At 38.3% G+C, this 17,828-nt stretch overlaps 1 long non-coding RNA gene across 2 annotated transcripts in view; it reads right to left on the bottom strand.

The window, feature by feature from the left end:
- Positions 1-1,313: 1,313 nt before the first annotated feature.
- The window catches only part of LOC307193799, a 259,556-nt gene continuing 243,041 nt past the window's right edge, over positions 1,314-17,828 (bottom strand). For both annotated transcript variants that reach the window (XR_013830418.1, XR_013830419.1), the window contains 2 exons: positions 12,662-12,975; positions 1,314-1,835 (listed from right to left, as the gene is read on the bottom strand). This is a non-coding gene — a long non-coding RNA (uncharacterized lncRNA). The remainder of the gene's footprint in view (positions 1,836-12,661; positions 12,976-17,828) is intronic.

The raw sequence follows: 17,828 nt of genomic DNA, 5'->3' as shown, positions 1-17,828 counted from the left end.
TAAAATAAATAAGCATTAAATAACAAAAAAACGCTTCCTCAGGAAGAATCATATCTGGAAATAAACTGAACAAGAAATTCTATGCCAAAATATTATGGGAGTACCTGTCTATCTGCTAGGCACCTCCTACCCGGTAGACATATTTCTAACAGGTCCTTCAACCACAGTCTCAAATTTTTCTCATTATCTTTTTCTTGGAGGTCTTGACTGAAAATACTAACCAGATGCAAGTCTGTTTGTGCTCCATCAGAGTAAATCCAATATTCAAAGTACCAAATTCCTTACCTGATATAAACTCCTCCTTGTTTCCAAGTGTAAAACTATTGAAATATACTCTCTAGCATGCATGTAAACATTCCTCCAAAATCTGTATAAAAGCAGCTGACAATTTAAAATTTCCATGTCTCTTCTTTACTTTAGACACCAAATTCACAGTGTCATTTCAGTTCACATGTAAATTGTGAATAAAGTACAGTAAGTCCCCTACATATGAACAAGTTCCATTCTGAGAGCAAGTTTGTAAGTCCAATTTGTTCGTAAATCCACCAAACTTAGGCTAGGTACCCAACTAACACAATAGGCTATATAGTACTGTACTGTAATAGGTTTATAATACTTTTCACGCAAATAATACATAAAAAATAAACACAAAAAATAAAACATTTTTAATCTTATATAGTGTAGGGCGCGGTCAGCTAACTGCTACGCGGCAGGAAGCTGAAATAAGCTGAGTCATCCTTCCTGTGGCCACTGCGCTTGCGCTAAGTATACTAATGAGGTTTTAAAGTAGCGACCTATCCGATGCTGGCTCACAAATCGCACCATCGGCGAAAGCCAATCACAGAGCGACACATGTTCTTAATCCCTATATAAGCAGACTGCTATAGGATTGCGGGGTCTTCCTTCCATCTTTCTTCAACCAAGCTGTGCTCCAATAAAGTGTGATACGAGAAGAATCTTGCGTGTGGCGGCTCGTTATTCTGCTGGTCGGAAACGGCTCGCCGCAATATAGTACAGTACCTTGAAAATTACAATACAGTACCATACCTTGAAAAGTACAATACAGTACCAGCTACATCACCACTGCTTTTACGCTTGCTTCTGGACATCCTGGGCTGGAAATAAAGATACTGTACTACTGTACTCTATACAGTATTGTACAATAAAGTACACAAAAGCACAACCACTTTTAGAAGATGCATGCATGTGACAGTGTACGCCAAACACGTGAACTAACTTACATGATTAGACATGGGAACGCGTGTTTGCATCTTTGAAAGTTCGCAACTTGAAGTTTCACGTGCAGGAGACTTACTGTACAAAGATTCACTCTCTACACATTTATAAAACCATATCACCTCTTCCCTTTTCCTAAATGCATAGTGTTTCCATTCACAGCAGTGTCATTGCTCATGCAAAAATCTGCACCTGTGACCATTTACAAAAATCGTAAGTTAGTATGTACTAGAAATCAGAATATTCATGAGTTGTGCATGATATTTTTTCGAAACTAATGCAAACTAAGAGACTGTAGAAAAAGCCCATTATTTGAATATAATATTCTGTAAAAAAAAAAAAAAACAAAAAACATACACACACACAGTTTGGCCTTTTCTTATCAATTGTAGGTACCATTTTCAGGATGTGATGTTTTTGTCAAAGTTAAGATAGGAAAATAAAAGCCATGCCTACCAAGTCTATTTTCATACTATCTTCTCTCATCAGTATTCTGAAGGGTTTTTTTTTTCTCCCTGAAGAATCGCTGTCACTTTTCACATTTTAACACCCAGCCATCAACTCTTCCACAAATGCAATCACACCAGGAATTTCTTTATCTGCATGTGTCAAAAGGAAAATGTAAAAGATGTGTACTTCATGACATAATAACTTTCTACAAATTCATAATGGAATTCTGCAACCTTTGGAGATATTTCTTTTCTCAGACTGAGCCAATAGTTGAGTTGTTCATATATGCAAGTTTGCAACTTTGTGTTTCATTCTGAGCTTTCCTTTATTTTTCAGATCATCTCTATTTCTATGATGTCTATCCAGAAGCTACCTTAGGAGATGTCTTTATTCTCTATTTGTGCTACAGAAAAATGCAATTTGTTCAGAACTTTAATTTCTTACGCTGAACATTAGAATATAAAGGTGACTTCAAAGTGGTTTAACATATCACCTATCTAGCCTAAAATAAAATTCCAGTTTGAATAAACAAGTGCTTTATTTTTAGATGAAGAATATGGCCTCTAAAAATCTGCTGCTGGACCTAGAATCCGATCATCAGGACTACTGTGTACAACTGTGTAGAGTGTGCACTTCATAAACACTAAGGGCTGGGTACACCTGGTATACAAACTGGATGCCCTTCTTCTAAGCCAGGATATCACAGGATTGTTGTGAGTGTTGAGATTATGCATGCCAAGTCCAAAGCTTGGCACATAGAAAATGGTTTTATACATTTCCTACTAGTACTGTATTGAATTACCACAAAATTGGTGTCTTAAAACAACATAGATTGGGCTTCCCTGGTGGTGCAGTGGTTGAGAGTCCACCTGCCAATGCAGGGGACACGGGTTCGTGCCCCGGTCCGGGAAGATCCCACATGCCGCGGAGCGGCTGGGCCCGTGAGCCATGGCCGCTGAGGCTGCGTGTCCGGAGCCTGTGCTCCGCAACGGGAGAGGCCACGACAGTGAGAGGCCCGCATACTGCAAAAAAAAACCCCAAAACAACATAGATTTATTCTCATACAGTTCTAAAGGTCAGAAATCCAAAATCAGCTTGACTGGGCTAGACTCAAGGTGTCAGCAGGGCTGGTTCCTTCTAGAAGCTCTGAGAGGAAAATCCTTTTCCTTGCCTTCTCTGGCTCCTAGAGCTACATGCCTTCCTTTCATTGACTCCTGGTGCCTTGCTCCATCTGCAAAGCCAGTAATGTAGGATCTTTCCCCCATATCCTCTGCTTTAATTCCTCTCTGAAGTACCTAGATAACTGTATTTGATGCACATTTCCTGAGTTGTTTTATAGATGCGAAAACTCCCTACCAAATGGAAGATGTTAACTACTTGATGACCATGAGCACATAGCCCCAAGCCTCCTGGAGCCTAAGGATAGATAATGTTAACCCCTATGACACCATCCTGTGACCTCACCATCAGCCAGTCAGAGAACTGTGTACAAGCTGATCACTTACCCTGTGGCCTACACCCCCCACCCCCCCACCCACCCCCCACCCCCACCCTTACCTGGCTTTTAAAAATGCTTTGCCAAAATCCTTCGGGGAGCTCAGGGCTTTTTAGGGCATGAGGCACCCATCTCCTTGCATGGCCCTGCAATGAAACTCTCTGCTCCAAACGTCAATGTTTCAGTTTGTTTGGCCTCGCTGTGCATTCGGCACACAAACTTGCACTAACAATATCACTTTCTGTTGCTCTGGTCTTCTGCCTCTCTCTTTATATAAGGCCCCCTGTGATCACATTAGACCCAGCTGGATAATCCAGGATAATATCCCCGATTCAAGATTCTTAATCACATCTGCAAATCCTTTTGCCACGTGAGGTAACATATGCATAGCACATTCCAGGAGTAGGACAAGGACATAATAAATTACAGCATTTATTATTTTTTTCAGTAGCAGAATACAAATGGAATGGTGGGGTGGTGGTGGTGGCATTAGTAATAGTAATAGTAGCACAGTAGCAGCAGTAGTAGTAAACAAGTTATGGTTAACAACCATGTATAAGATAACATATTTTAAAAGATACTGCCTCTCTATATCTTTCTGACCAGCCTACAATTGGACCAAAAGTATCTAAGTTTAATTTCAACCCTTTAATTTTAGCACTTCTTAGACAGCTAGCATGTTAATCCATCAAGTTCCTACATGACTTAATAAAGAGGTAATAAGAGGAGTGATACATGCTTTCTCTTTAAATCACTGGAGTCCAGTAAATCCTTGAAGTGATACACAAAATGAGTGAATTTTAATGGGAAAGAGGAAGAGATTAGAAGAAAAAAAAAAGGAAAGGTAAAGATTATAATGTGTTACCATAAGAGGTAGGATAAAAGGATACATAGAAGGAAAAAGAGCAGACAGATAAGGAGGATATTCACTGAGTTCTTAAAAATCTCCAGATACTGTTTTTAGCACTCAACTTACATTTATTCTGTTAATAATCACAGCATTATTAGGTAGTTACTATTATTATCCCATTTTACAGATGAAGAAACTGAAACATTGAGCTAAACAGTGGTGGGCCTTGTGTTCCAGGTACAGCTCTTGGCTCCAGAGCCCACATTCTTAACGATTAAATCAAATAGAGATCTGTGGCTTGTCAAGGGGCAGCATGCTCCTCTAGACTCCAGGCTGTAGGCAACATCCAAAGAGAAGTTATTACTGCCTGAGGTAGAAGGTGAGGAAAGATACAGACCATCAATTTGCCAGTGTTGTCACCTCATTTAAGTTTGAGAATTTCATAAAATCCCATTCATGTGAGATGGGAAGGGATAGAGCAGAGGAAGGTGTATAAAAATTGAAATATACTAGTGAATACTGGATTGTGTATTTAGTTAAAATAATGTCTATTTCTTTTTTTTTTTAAATGAAGCCTTCTGGAAGTCTAGCCTTTATTCTTTTTTTTTTTTTTTTTTTGCGGTATGCGGGCCTCTCACTGTTGTGGCCTCTCCCGTTGCGGAGCACAGGCTCCGGACGCGCAGGCTCAGCGGCCATGGCTCATGGGCCCAGCCGCTCCGCGGCATGTGGGATCTTCCCGGACCGGGGCACGAACCCGTGTCCCCTGCATCGGCAGGCGGACTCTCAACCACTGCGCCACCAGGGAAGCCCTAAGGTTTACTTTTGATTACTTTGACAATTTGTTTAAAATGTGGTGTTTTCTTATTTTACTGTGATTGATTCTCATTGCAGAATATAAGAAAAAAATGTAGAAAAGTGCAAAGAAGGAAAAAATTATAATATTCCACAAATTAATAATAAACTTTATGGTAGATTATTTTGATTTCTTTTTTTATACATAAATAATTGAGATTATATTGTATAAGAAAAGATAATAGAGAATGCTTATGTGAAAGACACCATTCTGAACATTTTACATGTAACTCATTTTATTCTCCTGACATATCAGTCAGCTTCATTGCACAGAATAAGAAGCAGAGATTTTAAGTAACTTCCTTAGGGTCATACAGCTAGTAATGTGGACTAAGATTTGAAGGCTATTTAGTTCAAGAATCTGCTCTCTCAAACCACTAAGTCATGTTGCTTTTTAAAAGCAGGAGAAGGTGGAGGAGAGCGCAATGCCATAGAAATCACAGCAGACCTTTCAGAAAGTAGTGGATAGCAAATTAACTCATAAGGCAGACAAGTCGAGAGGGAAAAAGATTGAAACAATACCCTATAAGGTTGGGAATCTCTGAAAAAATTTCATTTCAGTGTTTGATGCAGATGCTAAAGAAGGGATGAAAAGTGAGAGTTTTGTGAGTTAGCACCCATGTGGAAATGGCTTTGAATGTAGAAAACTCTTTCAAGATGTTATGCACAAAAAATGGAGGAAAATACAATGGTAGCTTTAGATATAGCAGAAATAGCACAGAGAAGAGAATTCTGAAAGCAATTTAAATACATGTGTTAAATGAATGAATAAAATAATTTAATGGGTACTTAGTTTATTTAATACAACAAATCCTTAAGATCAGTGTTATTTTTATCTACATTTTTATCACATGTGGATTAAAAGAAGTTACTAGATTTACTCTATTCTCTCAGATAGTTAGAGGTCGAGCAAGGATTCAAATCCAGCTGCTAACCAAAGTCCAAGCCTCTAAGTACTAAAATTTTACTTAATAAGAAGCTTAAAACTATTTACATCAAATTATTAAGAAATAAATTCAGCAGACTCATTAATAAAATTAGAAATTTGACTGTAATCATATCCCTCACAATGACTCCTAGTTCTCACCTATGAATCTAGGAATAAAAACCAAACTTGGGGGCTTCCCTGGTGGTGCAGTGGTTGGGAGTCCGCCTGCCGAAGCAGGGGACACGGTTTCGTGCCCCGGTCCAGGAAGATCCCACATGCCGCGGAGCGGCTGGTCCCGTGAGCCATGGCCTCTGAGCCTGCGCGTCCGGAGCCTTTGCTCCGCAACCAGAGAGGCCACAACAGTGAGAGGCCCGGATACCGCAAAAACAAACAAAAAAAAACCCAAACTTGGTTCTTGGTCACTAAAATTCAATGTTTCCACAAGGAAAGACATTTAAATATTTTACAGTTTGGTTAATATGATCTTTTAAAATAAATTTACTGAAATAATGGAATCAAGAAAACAGTAGAATATTGGCTGTCACTGCTGGATATTCTTACCAGGAACCTAACATCACTGGATTTAGCTTAAGGAGTTTAATGAAGGTCATTCTTGACTGTGGAACAATTTAATAAATTATAAGATCCTGAGGTTCCTTACAAATACAGAGAGCCTTTAGATTATTTTAGTCACTAACTCTAAGCTGTCATTTACTTTTGGCATTGACTATAAAGACTATTTTTATTTATTTTTTTAGGATGTGTATATTTGGAATCACATATATTTGTAAGCAATAATGAGTTTTTATTTTTTTGCTGAATTTTTTAATTATAAGAAAAAGATATTTAAATATGGGCTACTGCTGCTGTAATTTGTCACTTCAAATGAAGACATATATTGTTCTACCTATTATTATATCCTATTATTTTTTTATAGTTTAGTTTATGTAGTAAACTTTATACTGTATTTTCATTCAATATTCTTCATCAAAAGCTATTCTAATATTCAGTAAAGCTTGAAGGCAATGTTTATTTGTATTAACTCTTTGTCTATTTATGTAGAGAAATGCAGTGTAATTAATAAATTATAAATGAAACTACTAATTTCATTATGGGGAAAATGCTTCTGCCTTCAAAACCCAACTTAAGCTTTCTGAGGGATTTGAAATTGTATTTGTTCACTATATCAGCCATTTGGATTTGGAAAGGATTTTCAGTTTCCAATAGGGTCAAATGCAAACATTTGTACTCATTTTATTTATCCAATTAATCACTGATAATGGTAAGGACTTCTGGCATAAAAAGATACTGGGGACATTAAACATTAAAGTGTTAGTGTATATTTTCATTTCTGTATTAACTTCAACTTCTAGCAATTATTCCTTAGGCAGATTCCCCCAAGTCTTTCGTATAGGTCTTATTTTTTTAGTTTGTTGTTTGTTTTAGAAAATAAGAATAGTTCATTTCTACTCAGTTACTTGAGCAAAAATAACCAGGAAGCTCTTCAGAGCTAGACACTGACTTGTTGCCAGGACACCTGATAACTGGTCCTGATGCTATCATGTCAGCCATTTGCTCCCGAGTCTCTGTTTCCTCATCTAGAAAATGAGGAAGGTATCTGCATGGCCTACCACTAGAAAATCATGTCTGCGAAGACCACAATGCAAAGTATAAAGCCCCTGGAAGTATAAGTGAGTGATAGCATTTCCACTGACCTTGAGTCCTAAATCACAGGACCTTCCTAAAATAAAAAATTTCTCCACATATTTCTAAGAAATACCATATTCAGGTGCGCCATGCATAAGAAACCATAAGACGGGTTTGCCAAGCTAAAAGGGGCTGGGGGGGCGGTTTGAAGACATATATTATTTGATAAGTTTTTCCAGAAGGACAATGAATGATAATGTATATGTGCAAGATCATGTTCTCAGCCTATACAGTGCTATCACCTAATAAATGTACCCTTTTCTTAAACAGAGTACACACAAAGGTACATGTCTAAGACAATATTTTTACAAAGTACACACAGACTAGTAATTCATACAACTTACATTTTCACTTTTTGTCCACTTGACAAGCCTCTAAAAGAATAAGATTTGATTTCAGTATTTTCAACTTGTGTGCAAATGCAAGCATGTATGTGTGTATTCACACACACACACACACACACACACACACACACACACACTCACACAATGTACTGAGCAACAGTCAATTAGCAAACCTTCCAAGTTCCTAAGGTGTGCACAGGAACAAACGAGCTGCAATGGCTGCAGCAGAAATGAGAGACCGATCTCAAACATCCAGCCTCCCTCACACAGTAGCTAACACAACTAAAACACAACTACCTTGATTAAAGTAAATAAAGATCACAACTCTAAGTCTTGAAAAAGAAAATGTTTTGGCTTTTTACTGACTCACTGATTTAAATAAAATCTTAAAAAAAAAAATTTCTCCTAGAGCCATTATTTGACTCTTCAAAAACAAGAAAGGAGATACACTTCCCTTTGCAGGTTAGAGACTGCAAAGCTCACAGAAAGATGAGGTTAGAATGAGGTCAGTGTCAGAGATCAATAAATACTACTCCATGCCTTTCACTTTGAAGGCCTCCAAAGTACACAGGGCTCATTCAGGTGCCTCAAACCCCTCGCCCAGATCAGTCCTGAAATACCCCTAATGCCACTTCTGAACAGCATATCGCATAACCTTTTTTTCTTTCTGCTCAGATATTCATTCTCTGTGGTAATGCTCACTACAGGATAGCTACACTTTTATACACATATTCTTTTTCCAATTAGAGTCAAGTCACAGCTATGATAACTAAAATCTTAAAAACAGTGGAATAAAAAGAAACATTAACTCTTTAAAATGAGTTTGAAGAAGAAAATACTCAAAAAGAGTCTTCTGTGGCTGTTTTTAAAGAAAGGACAAAAGAAAAGCTGTAAAATGCAAAATATCAGAAATTTGTTCAATAGGCCAAAAGTATTTATTCAGGGATACATTACTGTAAAAAAAAAGTTGAAGGTGACATTCCACCAAATCATTTAGCCAGCATCTTTCGTGTGTCTGTTCCAAAATTTCCAGGACCAAATTTACGAAAGAGCACAACAGAGTTCCAGATAAGAACCTCCAGGGTGCTATGATTCACACTGCAAAGCATTTCAAACGAGTCCTGTGAAATAACTGAGCTCTTCCCTCAGCAAAGAATAGATGATCAGAAAAACCTTAATTACATCATGCTCTCCATCCTGTTTTTAGATATATTTCCTATTTCAGTTCACACTGGAGAAGGCAACACCTACAAGGAAGAAGGGTATGCAAACCTTTGGGCAACTTGACAGCTTGTCAGAAATCTAGCTTGTGTTGCAAGACAGAACGAGAACAACAAGGTTTGTCTGACATTCTCCATCTCAGCAACTAAAGGACGATGTAACTTTTTCTACTGGGGTTGTTATTTCCCAGGGGACAGAAAACCTTTTCTAATGTACTACATGTAAAATGCTTCCTAGAGATCATGCACAGAACATCACTACAAAATGAAAAATCTGTTTTTAAAGGAAATTTTTCATTGATTTCAGTTTTGCTCTACTGAGTAAACTAGACCTTCCCTAGCTCTGGGAACTTTCTTTTGTTCAGCCTGCCTTTAACTGATAGAAATCCAAAGTCCAAGGTTTTATAAATCATTTTCTTATTCCTTCCCTCCCCTCTCTTCACAACCCTGATACCTTAAATACCTTCACAGCAAACATAGTTAATCAATTGCAAGGCAAAGAGAAAGGATCATTTATAGGTAAAGTGTCAGGTATTTACTGGACAACCATTGAAAAATACCTTCCTATAGTAAAATCAGTTGTTTATAATGGGGTAAATAGGAAGGTAGAGAGAGACCATAACCTACCCATATTTGGAGTAATCAATTTGAAACAGGACTCACATTCTACACACTGCTGCTATTTATACAAGCCATGAAAAGTAGTCTAAAACTGCAGAGCTGGAAAGAAATTATGTTTGGCTAAGGAACAAATAAAATGAAAGTATATAAAAATTATGACTAGAAATGTAAAATGAGCTTGATATTGTATCATGTTTTATTTTTATACATACTACTAGCAGATGTGCTATCACTAATACATTGGTCTAATACATTGGTCTAATACACTGGTCACAATGTGAACAGCTGATTTAAAGTCTTGTCGTTTATTCTATCTATAAGATTGATTTTATTCTTTTATTTACACTGGACACTAACTTGATAGGTATAAAATCAAGATTCAATATCTAATCGATAAAAATCTTCCATGAAAATAGAAACAGTTACCATTTCATTTCTTTTCTGCCCAATTGTAATCCTCCCTTCTCCTAAATAAGTGGGTTACCATAAATTTTTTGTTTTTTTTTCCCTAAAGATAGGAAAACTTGTCCTAATGTTTCTAATTCTTACGAATATGGATGAGAAATCCAGGCTTAACCTGTGGGTATAAACTCAAAGAATATATTTTGACAACTTTCCTGTTTTAGTGAATATTTATACATGGGAATCTCTTTCCAGAGGAGATCTTAAGCTGCACAGATGCCCACCCACATGGTATTCTCTGATCATCTCTGGAAATGACAAATGCATTTTACTAAATGAAAGTCAATTGCCTCACCCATAAAGGTGAAAAGGAGACAATTAATAGGAGAGGCTTAGTGACTATGACTTAGTTAATGATTGGGAAGCTCTCTCAAACACATAAAAGAGAAGGAAAAGACTTCTTCAGAATGTCTGTGGTGTGTTTTGCTAGTCATCTTAATTGATTTCTCACATCAAAAAGCAAATGTGCAAAGAAGACAAAAGCAGAGGGCTACACCTCCAACATTATGCACCATTAGCTGAGCACTTCTCCATTTTAATGTTCCTATAATTGATTGGGCGGCCCCAGACAAGTACAAAGAGCAAATGATTGCAAGTACAGGGTAGCTCTGACTCCTTGAAAAACTGCATGCACCTTATGAATACTTTCTTTAGAAAAAAGCTTCCCCTGGGCACTTCATTTCAGCTGTTAGTGCAAGTAAACCCCTCGCTGATGTCAATGGGCACTTTGCTTCTCTGGGTATCAGAGCTAAATGAATGGTTAAGAAGTCAGAGTATATAAATATCCTCAAAGACTTTGGAAACTGCAGAAAAGGGCAGAGCAACATCATAATTGACAGCTAGATCTCTCTCTCAATGTTGAAGCTATTTTTACAAGACATAACACTACATAAAAATCTCCATCTCTCACAATTATTTCCCTAAAGTTTACATGGATTTATGTATGTTTACATGTGTTGGTATAACCCGTCTTACAGAGAAAAACAAAAAACACAACAAAAACCCTTGCTGTTTGTGATTAGTCCTGAGATATATGATGTAAGAAACGCTAGTATAATCATAGCATTTAGTAGTTAAAGCTCTTATGGCTGTTTCTCAAATAAAATTTGTATTCGGGTTGCCAACATAAAAATGTCCTATTTTTGCTCACGGGATTGACGATGGAAGAAAGTAGAGCTTGCCACTTTCAAAGAAAGTTCAATATACCAGTTTAAATCAGAACTTAATACCAACTTTAGTATTCCAGGTCTGCTGTTTAAAGGAATATGGGGCATGCACTTTTGTATTCCATCATTGTATTTCTCACATGGATTTTTCCCCATCTTTGTTTTTGACAACTTGCCTTTTCTTTTCGTGTTTGCTTAGTCAGACTAACAGTTTTTGTAAACTGATGATTTCAGCTCCCTTATTATTCCACATTACACTGCTGCACACTGCCAGTCAAACATTATCATTTTTTTCACTCCAGCTGTGCTGAACCACAAATAGATATGAAGCAATTGACCTTGTTAATCACTGACTTGTATGATGCTTTACTACCCACTGTTTTGTGCCACTAACTTCACTTCACGCATCTTCTAAAGTCATGACCTTTGTAGGAGGTATTACTGTCCAAGCAAGTTTTAGAACAGTATAACATTAAATACAATATGGCCAGTGTTATGAAAATATCAAAGATAAACAGATTTTTCTTGTCTAAGAGCAAAGGAACTAAGACTGCTTGCTTTCTAAAAGAAAAACATAGAAATAACTTTGGGCCATTTCGAAAAGACTATTGTGCATAGTTATTTCTAACATTTTTAAAGTACTGATTTAACTTGCTTGTTTGTTTGCTTATGTGTTTATTGCAAACACAGCTAATGCTTTCTGTTTTAGTGACTCTTCCAGTGAATAGTCAGATGGTGATGGTACAATGGATTTCAAACATTCGAAATAATTAGGAACGGAAGTCATAAATAAATAAAATCTATCATTGAATTCTGTCATAATCTATAATTTTGGAAGCAGGCATTTTACCTTCAAACTGACATACCCTTTACATAATTATGAAAAATATGTGAAACCATAGTACTTGTAAGAGTAGTAAAAGGCTTATTAGTGGAGTTACAAATATCAATCAAATATTAATGACGTAGTCAATATTTGCAAGATGTCACTGAGAAAATCATAGTCAAGCTATACAAATGTAGATATAATATGTGTTAATAATATATTTCCTCTTTTAGTTAGTGACCACTTTTAGGGCAGAGTTTTATTATCCACTGCATTTCATGAGTATGTGATAATGATGGTCCATAGAGAGACTACTTCATTGCATAGCAGTATAAATAAGAAATCTGGTATCATTAAATATTATTAAAATACTAATTGTATCAATCAGTCAATGTTAAGCCAGGAAAAGAGAGAGTTAAAGCTATAGTGGGGAAAATAGAAATTACTGCTGGAAAAATTGAGGTGTGGAAGACAGGAGTTGGAGAAATAAAGAAAGTCACTCACCATCACAGCCTCTTCACTGACTTGATTGGGCAACTTGGAGCTTGCAGGAAAATTCCTCCAGCCATACTCTTCTGGCTGCTGAAGTGGACCCACAAAAGGAGAGCTCATGGAGAGGTCTTTGGAAGCTGTCATTTCTATTGAAAGTGTACTCTAGTGCTTGAGGCCACTGTTGTTTAACTAGACTAGTAGTGGGGAGGATGATCTGGAAGCTGGAGACTGCCAGGCATCTATACATCAACCTTCTGAGAGCAATGGCTTCTGCTATACTTCCATCTTCCAATCTCATGCAAATTCCTCCCTCAGTCAGTGCCAACCTGAAACCAATAAGGAAAAGGAATTGTGGTAAATATTTTTCTAGCTTTAGACTGGGACAGTAACTACAAGTTGACAAAACACAATCCAGCACAGTCCAACCTCCTGTCAACCTGATATCCACACATACATATTTTAATCATATCTAATTCTAAGTAAAACAGTAGCAAAATTATGATTCCACTAAAAGAGTACAACTATATTCATAAAACCAAAAATACAGTGGCTATCTTTTTAAAGGAAGATGCAAAACATCCTGTATGTCTTTTTTCCACCTGTATGTCTGTTTTTCCACTCCAAGTAGGACTCATCCTTCTTACCGGGATTTTCCCCATTCTTTCCTTTTTAAAATTTTTTTTTATTTTATTGGAGTGTAGTTGATTTACAGTGTTGTGTTACTTTCAGGTGTACAGCATAGTGATTCAGTTATACATATATTCATTCTTTTTTCAGATTCTTTTCCATATATGTTATTACCGAATATTGAGTAGAGTTCTCTGTGCTATACAGTAGGTCCTTATTGGTTATCTCTCCATTCTTTCCTTTTGATAATCAACTTGAGTAATAGTTCTTCACTAAGTTGTCTCATACCTCTCCTTCAGTATCCTGTACTTACATATTGAGATTTAAGGTTAATCATTATCAATTAATATTTTATTAGGTGAGAGGGTGATACAAGAAAGAAAAAGATTTTCAAGTGACTCTCAACTTCTTTACAAGTTCAAGTTTGGGTATTGGTTAAAGATCCTTAACTCTATTTTGTGCTAATTCAAGTTAACTTTTTTTTACCAGACTTAGAATTTGTCTATTTATACAAATCAAATAAAAGGCTATATGGTAGGGTACCCATCTATTTCAGTAGTAGAGACACCTGAATCAATTAGTCAGAGGTTCCTGAAGGTCAAACCATTCTGACTAACTGTATCAACCCTGCTATCCATGCAGTAATCATGCCTACCATTTCACTGCAGGTTAATTGTTGCCACTTGGTCCCTGCCACTCTGGGATCCCATTATCCCACTGAATTCAGAGTGCCCATTTTAGTGGCAACTTCTCCCACTGTCATTGCTGATCTTCAGGAAACAGTCACCTCAGAGCTCTTCAAGGATGCTTATGCTCCTCTTAATAATATATTTGTCAAAGATTCTGTGTCCACCTGGAGGACATAGGAGAGGATTGAAGAGCAGAGCAGGCCATACGTAGTAAATACATCCTAGCATCCAATCTCTCTAAACCTTAGTGTGTCTTTCTCTACCATATATCCAGGAAATTCTGACACGTCAACTTAATTTACCTTTGTGTCCAGAGTCCAGTGAACCAATCCAAGAAACTGCTAGATCCACTCCAAGTTTCTCAAGTTAATTAATTACCTCCACAATTTCTAGTTAAGTGTGGTTATATTAATGAATTCAATCCACTCCAACATCACATCCTTCTATCCTCTCCTTCTACTTTTAGGATATGTTCTCATACATATGCCTCTTCAACTGTAAAAGTCTTGCAATTAGTTTGGTGCATAAGATAACTCTTACTAATGACATTGTGTACCCAACATCCTAAAGCCTAGGAAAATCTGAGTCTGCTTATAGATCTAGAAGCCACAGAGGTGCTGGAGTATATCTTGAGACACTGCAGAATTTTCTATTCTATTAGTTTCCTAAGGCTGCTATTAAAAAAAAAAAAAAAGGACTGCAAACTTGGTAGATTAAAACAACAGAAATGTACTTCTCAACAGTTCTGGAGGCCAGAGGTCCAAAATCAGTTTCCATCACCAAAATTAAGGTGTCTTCTCCTTCTGGAGGTTCTTAAAAAGAATCCATTTCTTGCTTCTCCTAGTTTCTAGTGAATGACAGCATTCCTTGCCTTGTGGCTGCACCACTTCAATCTCTGCCTCTATCTTCACATCACCATCCCCTCTTCTTTCTATGTGGTGGGGTATCTCACTGTACCTCTCTCTTATAAGGCCATTTGTCATGTTATACCATTTAGGGTCCACCCAGATTATCCTGGATTATCTCCTCATTTAACATTCTTAACTTAATCATATCTGCAAAGACCTTTCTTCCAAATAAGGAACATTTAAAGGTACCAGGGATTAAGACCTGATATCACTGGAGGACATTTCTCAGCCTATTATACCTACCAAATATTTATTTGTTTACTTATAAGTGGTCATTACAGTTTATTTAGGCAGGAGTTGGCTACCCTCTTCCTGCTAGGGTATACTAACAGAAAAGATTTTTCAGAATTTAGAGTGTTAAATTTTACTGTGATCTTATGTCTGCAATCCCATATTCCGCATGTTACTATTCCCCGATCAATATTCTAAGTTTAACATGAGACCCTGCAAGGCTGTAATTTTAATTTACAGAAGAATTTAACCACAAAAGGAACAAATGTAGGTTTGGTTTCATAAATATTAAACCTGTGATTAACAGGGGATAAGGGTATATTTCAGAACAAACAGAAATTTGCTAGTACTCTGGTCTTTAGATGGAAATGTAAAGCTGTGAGTTCATCATTTTTCCTCCTTCAAATTTTCCAGTGCTCTTATAGGAAACCAACCCCAAGCACCTTATGCTCTTTATTTCCACTATAATTTTGAATGGCAGCAGCTATGTGGTCATATAAAGCCTAGACATCTACAAACCTTTGACTCCAGATAATTAAAAGTAATGATTTCAGTAACTATTTTGTCACTAACTGTCATGGACTCCCAGTGTTTCACTTACCACTGGCAAAGGGGCTATTAATGTCTTTAAATCCATCAGATCAAAAAACAAATTCCAAAATCACAGCCTTAAGGTTCTACCCCCAAGGAACTGATACGTAAAATCTCTGTTAGGGCTCATTCAGGAAACCACAGCCACAGAAGATACTGTGCAAACAGGTAGTTTGCTATAGGAATTACAATGTACACATATATAAGAGGACACGAGGAAGTTAGAATTCTGGAAAAGGGGATGTCAAAGGACCAGAGAGTCACTATCCATGATACTTGCAGCAGCAGTCTGTGTGAATAAGTCACAGCTTACAGGAAAATCCCAGAAACAGTGCACATCTGGCTATCAAAGTGGTAGCACTAAGAAGATGGAGGAGAAAAGACATGCAAAGATCCTGGAAGTTTTCTCTCTACAGAGTACAATCAAGCCCTTGGTAATTAGCTTAAGACCTCTGTTCATTATCAAGGCCAACAGTCGGAAGACAAGCTAGAAGCTAGAGCCTGCTGACACCATCTCTGATAAATATAACTTGCTGAGAGTAGTGGTTTCCACTTCAGTTTCACTTTTCAAATCATGCACAAGTTATATTCTTGGCTAACTGCAACCTAGAAACATAAGGGAAGAGGATTCTGAGAAATATAACTCCTAGCCATACACAAAAGCGGTAATACTAAGTTCACAAAACAGACTCCAGAACACTAACCATATTGTAAATACAGTTTCAATTATAAAAACAAAAAGAGGGGAGACCTTCAAGATGGCGGAAAAGTAAGATGTGGAGAACAGCTTCCTCCCCACAAATACATCAGAAATACATCTTCATGTGGAACAACTAGTACAGAACACCCACTGAACGCTGGCAGAAGACCTCAGACCTGCCAAAAGGCAAGAAACTCCCCACGTACCTGGGTAGGACAAAAGAAAAAAGAAAAAACAAAAACAAAAGAATAGGGACAGTAACTGCACCTCTGGGAGGGAGCTGTGAAGGAGGAAAAGTTTCCACGAGGAAGCTCCTTCACTGGTAGAGACGGCGGGGCGGCGGGGCGGGGAGCTTCGGATCCATGGAGGAGAACACAGCAACAGGGATGCAGAAGGCAAAAGCAGAGAGATTCCCGCACAGAGGATCGGTGCCGACCAGCACTCACCAGCCCGAGAGGCTTGTCTGCTCACCCGCCGGGGCAGGCGGGGGCTGGGAGCTGAGGTTCAGGCTTCAGGATCTGAGGTCAGATCCCAGGGAGAGGACTGGTGTTGGCTGCGTGAACAAAGCCTGAAGGGGGCTAGTGCACCACAGCTAGCCCGGAGGGAGTCCAGGAAAAAGTCTGGAGCTGCCAAGGCGGCAAGAGACTCTTTCTTGCCTCTTCGTTTCGCGGTGCATGAGGAGAGGGGATTCAGAGCACCGTCTAAACAAGCTCCAGACACGGGCGGGAGTCGTGGCTATCAGCGCAGACCCCACAGACTGGCATGAGACCCTAAGGCTGCTGCTGCGGCCACCAAGAAGCCTGTGTACAAGCACAGTTCACTACCCACACCTCCCCTCCTGGGAGCCTGTGCAGCCAGCCACTGCCAGGGTCCTGTGATCCAGGGACAACTTCCCTGGGAGAAGTCATGGAGTGCCTCAGGCTAGTGCAACATCACGCTGGCCTCTGCTGCCACAGGCTCGCCACACATCCGTACCCCTCCCCCCCACCCCCAGCCTGAGTGAGCCAGAGTCCCCTAGTCAGCTGCTCCTTTAACCCCATCCAGTCTGAGCAGAAAAAACAGACACCCTCAGGCGACCTACACTCAGGGGCGGGGCCAAATCCAAAGCTGAACCAAAGGAGCTGTGCAAACAAAGAAGAGAAAGGGAAATTTCTCCCAGCAGCCTCAGGAGCAGCGGATTATATCTCCACAATGAACTTGATATACCCTGCACCTGTGGAATACCTGAATAGACAATGAATCATCCCAAATTGAGGCAGTGAAGTTTGGGAGTAACAATATATATATATATTTTTCCTGCTTCTCTTTTTGTGAGTGTGTATGTGTATATTTCTGTGTAATTTTGTGTGTATAGCTTTGCTTTTACCATTTGTCCTAGGTTTCTGACTGCCCATTTTGTTTTTTTCTTTAGTACAGATTTTAGCACTTCTAAT

This window comes from Stenella coeruleoalba (assembly GCF_951394435.1).
Source record: "Stenella coeruleoalba genome assembly, chromosome: 11".
Lineage (NCBI taxonomy): Eukaryota > Metazoa > Chordata > Mammalia > Artiodactyla > Delphinidae > Stenella > Stenella coeruleoalba.
The sequence above is the reverse complement of the archived record's forward strand: the minus strand, read 5'-3'. Positions and strand labels throughout refer to the sequence as shown.